Genomic DNA, 9,789 nt, shown 5'->3' with positions numbered 1-9,789 from the left:
GTTCCCAATGGGTTAAAACCCACTGGTTCTTGCACCTGATTTGCCGGATTGAACCGGCTCTGAAAATATGGGGTCGGATCTTGAAAGGCGCGATGTGATCCCGACCGCTGCAGTGGTAGGTATGAGTGATGAGAGTCATTGGGATCGTTTTCAGATTGCGGCCCAAAAGAGTGATGGTACGAGGGCGAAGAGCTAAGTGAGACAGAACGCCTCGCTGGCTCTAAGTATGTCCTCCAGTCTTCCTGAGGACTAGTGCTCATCGTTGATGATGGAGTTCACCGGTGTGATGGCCCGGCCTCATGATCGTGGCTGGTGAAAATTGGGGCCTTACCGCCTCTTCCTCTAATACGCGGTGGCATCTTCTATCCCTGCCAACACAACAAAAGAAACAACAAAGGAAAACAATAAAGGACAAATAAAAGATTAGGATTAGTCCTAAGTCCTTTGCCTAGACTCGGAAGTCAGGGAATGTGCAAACTGTGTCATTGAGATTAAACAAAAAGGCTAGTGTTTAGTTCACTCAGTGTTGGCTCTGATACCAACCTGTCACACCCCGATATTTCCACGTATTACCGGTGGGCCCGGTGGGGAGTATCGTGACGTAGTTGATATGATCAGAGTCAAATAATCACAATTCAATGCACAGCGGAAGTCTAAAGTAAAAATATTATAAACCGAATGAAAGTAACATAAAGTATTACAACGGAGTGTAAAAGGATCCACAGGCGTATCACAACAAAGGAAACATTGTTCAACAGATTTTAAAGTGATAAAGCTTGCAAGACTCTTTATTTATTCACTCAGGAGTAGCCAGCCTACTTCGCATAATACATGCACTTAACCTTTTTGGAAAATACGCCAGTTTACACTGGTAAATACAATTAACCGACTCTTTTGAAAATATTTAAGAAAATTGATTTAAATGCACAAGGCACAAATAATCTTTTATAACTTGGGATAATTATAAAAATAATCTTGTATACAGTTATATGTTTGTCGTCCGTCAAGGCCGGTTAGAAGAGCCGGACAAGATTAACTGACACACTACAAGTATAATGCCCACAAGGAATTTCCTTATTGTGGGATACCTTTTATACATACGCAACTGTTAGGTGTATGCCTACACCCCGTGCTTAAGTCGTGGCCATTTCAATGAATGAGCCGAGGATATCCAGGACATGGTCATTAACCCCCCAAAGGTATTGCACCAAACAAAACAGATTAAAACGGGTTATGCAAATATATTAATCACAATACGATTTAAATAACTACACACCCGACCAAGCGGGTATTATTATAATACCGTATCCCAAGCCCGTATAATGGAAAATAAGTTAAAAGTATTTACCTGAGCAAAAAATACAATTTTATCTCAGCCGTATACAATCAGCAAGTGCAAATATCTTTACTGGGCTTCTAAATCTGGAACGAAGGTTTTAATAACCTATCAGATTCCTAACGGGTCTTACTTAAGTTTAAACTTAGACCGGTTAGTTTTAAAGAAAGATATACGGTTCAAAATACAAGATTAAGCGAAGACCGGATTAGAATGTGGTTTAGACCCGGCAAGTATGAAGACTTGTACAATATGGGTAAACTAAACACATTCTGGATTTCAAAGCAAAAATGATAAGGTTTGACCCGTTTCGGTCAATTTATGCAAACTAGTTACAGAAATCGTAACGAACGCTAAAAATGCATAACGGTAAACCAAATGAATCATGAACAAGTTTCACAAGTTAATATGCCTTAAATATGTTGTGATATCTGTAGGATACCTCCCATTATGCCCAAAACGAATTTAAAATCAATTTAAGTCGCGTAGGGGTATTTTGGTCATTTTAAAGATTATAAAAGAGGTTAAAATGACAATCTGAGGTTCTGGTCTAAAATGATTGGTAAAAATATTTATTTTAGGAGGTTATATCAGTAAGATATTGTATATATGTGAAATATATCATTTATAACTAAACTATGCACCGTAGGGGCATTTTGGTCATTTCACATAAGCTTTAAAGGTCAAATTTGGAAATCTGAGTTCAAAACTTTTACTTACTATTAAAGTATAAAAATTTACTTATAATATCAGTAGGTATTAAGTCTTATGTGTCAAAAATAGTTTTAACCCATACTACGCGTTTAAAATGCGTAAAAAGCCGGTGTTAGGCGATTTTCAGGTTATATAAGGAAAGCTGAGATTTTTATCACTCCAGAAGGATTAAAATATTTAATTTAACATATGAAATCAGTAGAAAAAGATTTGGTATCAAAATGTTATGTAAAACTCATTTTATTAGTAAAAAGGGTATAACCGACAATTACCGAATCAAAGCAAGAACTCCATGTTATGATCAGTTTAAAAATTAATAAAAATCTTCAAAAATCCCAAAATATTATATTACATCAGTGGGTAAAAATTTTGGTATCGAAATTTGGGTTTAAATAGGCTTTATGCTAAAAATGTCGTTTAATTAATAAAAAATTTCAAATTACGATATTGAGCATAACTCCTAATTTAGACCTCAAACTGATGTCAAATTTTTAGGACATGTTATAAATTAGTAATAATGGTTTTTGTCCTCTCACATTTTCCAAAATCTCGTTTTTATATCAAAAGGGCATAATGGTCAACATTTAAGCAATTAACGGAAACATGCAAATGAATCGGATTAACAAGTAACCATGTAGTATAACCTTAGAGGGTTTTACTAACTTATAATATGGTCTTGAAGGAACCTTAAAGTATATCTAAAACAAGCTAAATCGGGTCAGAACTGAAAGTCCAAGTAAAAGTCTTCTTTTGCGACTTTCGGTTCCGAACCGAGCCTAAACTCAGAATTGTCGGGTTGAACATGCTTAGACATGTTCTTACATTATTTACCAAGTTATTTTAGTGTTAAAACATGTTTCATCACCTCTACATTATCAGTTATGAGTTTATTTGCAAAAATAGCTTTCTGTTGACTTTTTAATATTAAGTTTAACCTGACAATTGACCAAGTTAGAGTGATAATCAGGGGGTGCCCTTTTAAGGACTTATTACCCTCATAATTACCAACTTATAGCCACTTTCAATTCGAATAATGGCTGGAACATTAGTGATTAATCACTAAGTCAAAGCTTAACTACGACGGCTTTGACTTTTGGTCATTAGACTAATAAATCTTGAACTAGAGAGGCTAAGAATGCTTACAAAGGCTCTTAGCACGAATTAGGAGCTGAGAGAAACTTGCTTGAAGTCCAGAGAGCTCTAGAGAGTGAGTTTTGAAATGATTTTGAAAAGTGCAAATGAACTAGCAAACAAGAGTTCTTATATAGGACTTTAAAGATCACAAGATCATTCCACACAAGTCTACAAATGATTCCTGATGATCCCAGGTGTCCCCTATGCATGTAGTACTATTGGCTCAGTCCTTGAAATCGAAAACCAGCTTTCTAAGGCGGTGCAACTGGCTATTCATGCAGCTGTCATCTTTTTCTGCATCTGTGCCTTTTACGCGGCCCGCGTAAGCCTAGGCCTTGGCTTACGCGGCCCGCGTAAGCCTAGGCCTTGGCTTACGCGGCCCGCGATGACCTGGTAAACCGGGAAAATCTTTTAAACTTTGCAATTTCAGTCCCTGGTCCATTTAAACTTTATATAACTTCCATTTATTGCATTTTGGACCCCCATAGTTAACTTTTAAGGGCCTTGGGTCACAAACTAACTCCGTTAAGCTCCCGGTTACTCATACGATCACCCGAAAAGTCTTGTACTCAACGGAACTCCACAAAATTAATATCTAATATTCTTGTGAGCGAAATATTAAATTATTTACAATGTTTTTGGGTTTGTTAAAGGTCACTCAGAGGTAACTTTAACATGTTGACACTTTTAACCCCTATGTTTCGCAAGATCCTTATTTTTAACACAAACGACTTCCAATGTTTGATAAATTATTCGTTAAAGAATATGAACGTCGTGTGAGGTCAATCAGAGGCACAAGAATGGCATGTTGACACTTTGGATCCCTTTATTCACATATTTACATTGTTTGACAATTTTAGTCTCTCTAGAACAATCCATTACACGTTTAAAGTGCATGTCATGTGTCTTCATTATATTGGTCGCGTTTTTACAAGGTGTTACAACAAACTGAGCAATAATCAAACAAGCATTTTTCGGGCATTTTTCGAGCGATCGTCGAGCGATCCTCGATCGTCGAGTGGTTTGGATAGCTCTAATGGGGGATCATCAACTTACTGGCCAATACATTGCTTCTCTTGACGTGTTGTATATATTAATAATAAAATAATTGTTAACGTGTTGTATAAAATAAATAGATATGTTGATAAAAAGGTCATTTTCTTAAGAAACTAAATTAAACATACTTTATAAAATAAAAGATAAACGTACGTTGTTTATTTATGACAAAAGGTCAAGCAGATTAAAAATGTAAAAATAGATTCAAAAAAATACGTTGATTTTTATTTAGTTGTACTATTTTATATAAAAAATGGACGATTAAGTAGTTTTCTTTTTATTTTGAATTTGAAAAGTATTTTTTTACTTGTAATTTTAGTTGCTTCGTATACCTTTTTCAATTTTAATATATATTTTTTTTTAATTTTTGTTCCAATTCATTTTAAATGTTCTATTTAAAACGAGTTTAAGCTAGCCAGGGATGGAAGAGATGAGCAGGATATGCCTTAGAGAGAAAAAGTTTACGTGACGCTTATAACATAGAAGAGAGATGTAACGAAAGATGAAATGGAGGTGAAACATGACACTCTACACGACTAGGGCATCTAGGATTATTTATGTCAGTATGGACCCAAGAACCACTAAATAAAAACCAAGAATCAATGAATGCAAAATGACTACCTTCGTGGATTAATTTCTCAGTTTTTAAAAGACAAATAAGGGTAATTATTCATGTATATATAGTAGTACATCACTCTTCATACTCAAATTAAGCTACGCTTATTCTTGAAAAACAAGAGGCTCAAGCTTTTTTCTCTCTAATAATATGGGCAGTTACAAGTATATGGAAACTATTTTGATTCCTGCATTTATTTTACTTCTATCATTGAACTACGTCATGCCATGCAACTTGACAGTCAATTTTTACGATAAAACATGCCCTAAAGCACTTGCAAGTATCAAACGTTCTGTTTGGGCCGCGGTGGCTAGTAATCCTCGGAATGCAGCCTTGCTCGTTCGCCTTCACTTTCATGATTGTTTCGTTCAGGTTATGATTCATCTCTTTAATCCATGGTTCTTTTTTTTTTTTGGTGATTAGACATAAGAACAAGCAGTTTTAAATTATTAATCTGGTTAATAATTCTTCAGGGTTGTGATGCATCTCTTTTGCTAGAAGGTGCTGGTAGTGAGAAGGCATCACCAGCCAATGATGGTGTGTTGGGCTATGAAGTTATAGATGCTGTTAAAGCTGCAGTCGAGCGGGTATGTCCTGGAGTTGTTTCGTGTGCGGATATACTTGCGGTTGCAGCTCGAGATGCTACCGTGGCGGTAAGGACATAACTAAATTAGTTACATGTAAAATATGGGTTCATAAAACCTGTAACTATTTACTGGTAAATTAAGGTAGCCAGTGTATGACTATATTTTGTAGGTGAGGGGTCCATCATGGACAGTAAGACTTGGAAGAAGAGATCTGAAGCCATTACTGATCTTCCAAGAGGGAATATGAATTTAAATCAACTCATTGATAACTTTCGTCGTAAGGGACTCAACGCAAGAGAAATGGTAGCCTTATCAGGTTTGATATGCTTCTTTGTTCTTCCTTTGTATTATTATATACATGCAAAATCACAATAAGGATAAGTGGCATAGAATATACCCCAAGGAACTCCATTGCACTACCTTATACCTTAGCGTACCTTATACCTTAGCGTCACGTAAATAGAGGTATTATTCTGTTGTTTTAATAACACCAAACCAATGGAATAAGCCTCTCAATCATTATTAAATCATATATATATTTTTTAAATTTGATTTTGTATAACATTTGAACTAAAAATAAAATAAAATAAAAAAATAAAGTAAAAAATAAACTACCAACTTAAAAATAATATTAACATAATTTCAAAAAAAAAAAAAAAACCAAAAAAAAAAAGAAAACAATACATTGTTGGTTACAATAAAAACGACAAGATGGTTTCTCAAAATTCTTCAAGTCGCGACGTTAACAAACTGAATATTGTGATGTTTTTGGAACTCGCTATGGGTTGCGGCAATCGCTTCATCTTCAAGTAAACCCTCCTTATGGTTCAACCCATGGACATAGCAAATCTCAAATTTTGTACACTTTATTCGTAGAAGCAAAAACCTTCCTAATATTGAATTGATATTATGACGGTTTTCACCCACATGTTGATGTAATGTAGACTTAACCCGGTTCCAGGATTGATGTGAATATGAAGTCATCCCTAGCTCAACAACTTCCACCCAACTCGTGCTTAAAGCGATATCATCTTCTTGGGTCCAACATCGCGCCATTTGAGATTAGAGATTTTGAGAGCATAGAAATTGAGTAAAAATATAAATGTGTGTGTTTATATGGAAAAGTAAAAGAATTTGATTTTTTTTTCTTTCTAAAATGACCGTTGATCAGCAGTCACTTTTCATAATGGCCTACCAAACTCGCCCGGTTTCCGCTAGTTATTGTGGTCACGGTTGACCAATAATGCCCCTCGAATGGTGCCACAATGATAGGGGAGGGGGCTATCGTGTGTTTTGCCGCTTATGTGGATGGGGCACCGCCCATACCACTAAGTCTAACAACCATGTTAACCAAGAATATTAACAAAAGATTTACTAACAACCATGTTAACCAACAATATTAACAAAAGATTTATAAGAAAATACACCCATTGATAAAATGGCAAGTGTCCAAAAAGTTTAAGCCACTGCAATATCATAAAGAATAAATTAAGGGAAAATCACAAACATTTACATCCATCCGAGATAAAAAGCGAAAATAAACATTGGAAACGGTTATGCATGGGCCTCATCCTTTTCCAAGTTTTGTGAGACCCACCTTGAGAACCAATAAAAATAGATATTTAGCAGATGAAAACACTGAAACCAGCTATATAGAGACTTCACATGGGGAGGAAGTGTCTAAACCGAATTGGCTAGGACGAGAAGCAACGGTGGTGTAGCATTTTCCTGTTTCTTTAGGACGAGAAGAAAAGGTCGTGTAGCATTTTCCTGTTTTTTTCTCTCACGATTTTAAACAGGCATAATTTTTTCAAACGACAATGTTCTTTAAAAAAATCTACATCAAATTAAAAAGAATAAAATATTTTTTGATTTGGTGTAATTTAAAACGACAATGTTCTTTAAAAAAATCTACATCAAATTAAAAAGAATAAAATACTTTTTGATTTGGTGTAATTTAAAAATAGTATATGATGTAAAAAAGTTATACTCGTTTAAAAAGATGATCGTTTTTCCTTTATGTGAAGTCTCTACACAAAAACTTCCAGCGTTTAATTTAGCTTTTATGTCCCTTAATTAAATGTGTATATTTGTGATTTTCCATTCAGTTAAACTAAAAAGCAATCTTGCCATATTGACATAGGATCATTGGAATTCTTGTGCAAAAGTATAATTTAAAAAATCACATATTTTTGTGCCCACTAATTAAAAGAACGTATAAACAAATAAACGAATTACATTCTTTTAAATAAAATAATATTTTACATTATGTTCAATTAAAGAATAAAATTATTAAAGTTTCAATTAAACAAACATTAAAATTAAAAAAAAATTAAATTTATAAATATACAACATAAAACTATTGTAATTTAGTTTTTCATATATATTCAATTGCTGTTAAACCTGTACAATAATTATTTTCTTGCAGGGTCTCACACAATCGGGCAGGCCAGATGTGTTAGGTTTAGGGGAAGGATATATAACAGTTCTTTAAATATAGATGCTGCTTTTAATAGCTCCCTTACTGAAAGTTGCCCACCGACTGCACCTAATGGCGATAGTAACCTACAACCACTTGATTTAGTGACACCAAATAGATTCGACAACAACTACTTCAAGAATCTAGTCAGTAACAAGGGTCTTCTTATATCAGACCAGGTGCTCTTTAACAGAGACTCAACTGATAGCATCGTGACTGAGTATGTCAACAATCCTTCCACGTTTGATTCTGATTTTGCTGCAGCCATGATAAAGATGGGTGAAATGATGTCCTTACTGGTACTAATGGAATTATAAGGACTCGTTGCACTGCTGCAAGTTAAGAAAAAGGAGATGTAAATTTAATATAAATATATAATGTATCATTGTTGGCTTGTTGAATGTTATGCAGTCACAAACAAGTATTCTGCATGCTTTGTTGATCACATACAATAAATAAAAGTCTCCTTAATTTCAACCGGGTAATTTTTTCTTTTTAAATTTCATTGACACAAAGAAAGCAAATAAGAAACCCGTACACAGAAAACGGGGCAATAGCCGGGACAAATGTTGCCGCTACAAATATTGCCGACAATTTTCCCACAACTCGATATTTTTACACTTTTATGACGACTTTCTAACTTAAAATATAACAAAAAAATCCTACGAGTTTCCGACATTACCCACATTTGCTACAAATATTGCTGTCGCAAAAACAGCTTTTTTCTAGTAGAGAATAGGATGCAAGTGACTAACATCCTAAAGCTTCTCGATCGTGATTCAAATTATAATTAACAAAATGTAATGAACTCACAAAAGAACTTGTAGTCTAGTCTAGCAGGGTGTATTCAAACGTGTCATTTCTCATGAGATTGAGGAGTTAAATATCCACACTGAAAAAATATATATATTTAGTAGGAGATCTAGAGAATGTGTGACTTATTAGCAAGCCATAAAAAAACAAAAAAAAATATAATGTACTTATAACACAAGACTTAAAAAAAAAAAAAAAAAAAAAAAAAATTTGGATTCGCGTGACATGGAATTCACTGGAAAATATCAAAATAAAGACGCTAGGCACCTCACTCGCATATCCGTCCGATGTATAACCCTCCAATAGCCTTAGACAAATTCTAGAACTACGGTGTTTTTTTTTTTGTTCAATTAAATTTGTACTTTCCATCAATCAGACATGTGAATTGAATATAGTACAAGTAGGAAACGAAGTATTAACAAGATATGGATTGTTCAACCAAAAAAAAGTGAAGATCAGTGAAAAAAGCTCCAAACTTTTTCCACATCAACAAACTTTTAAATATATAATAGGGTATACATATTTGCACACCAAAATGCCTATTTACACACCAAATCCTAGCTTGATATACACTGCGTATAGGTCTACACGCTCCTTATAGCCACATTTTTTTCAATTTCCAAGAGAATCTCTAATATGTGTGAGAATTTGTCTCTTTATGTACGCCGTGTATAGGTCTACGCAGCGTATATAAAGGTTGTATTTTTTTTTATTTTTTTTTAAAAACATTGTTATATATTATTTATCGTTTTAGCAAACTTTTATAATAAATAATTTTTAAAAATAGATAATATATGTCTGGTATAGGGCTATGGATGTAGCATCGAATCATATAGTGTAGTAAATCTCGTATATGCCTATACATGTAATATAATATTGTATCGTATCGTATAGTGTAGTAAAAAACATTGTTAAATATTCTATCGTATAGTATAATATAGGTCTCGTATAGGTCTATGGATGTAGTATCGTATCATATAGTGTAGTATAGATCTCGTATAGGCCCAGATGTGTAATATAATATTGTATCCTATCGTATCGTATCGAATAGTGT

General features: G+C 34.1%; 1 pseudogene; it reads left to right on the top strand.

The window, feature by feature from the left end:
* Positions 1-5,016: 5,016 nt before the first annotated feature.
* LOC110923920 lies at positions 5,017-8,373 on the top strand (annotated as a pseudogene).
* Positions 8,374-9,789: the final 1,416 nt, after the last annotated feature.

Source organism: Helianthus annuus, chromosome 17 (genome assembly GCF_002127325.2).
Source record: "Helianthus annuus cultivar XRQ/B chromosome 17, HanXRQr2.0-SUNRISE, whole genome shotgun sequence".
Classification (NCBI taxonomy): Eukaryota; Viridiplantae; Streptophyta; class Magnoliopsida; order Asterales; family Asteraceae; genus Helianthus; species Helianthus annuus.
The sequence above is the reverse complement of the archived record's forward strand: the minus strand, read 5'-3'. Positions and strand labels throughout refer to the sequence as shown.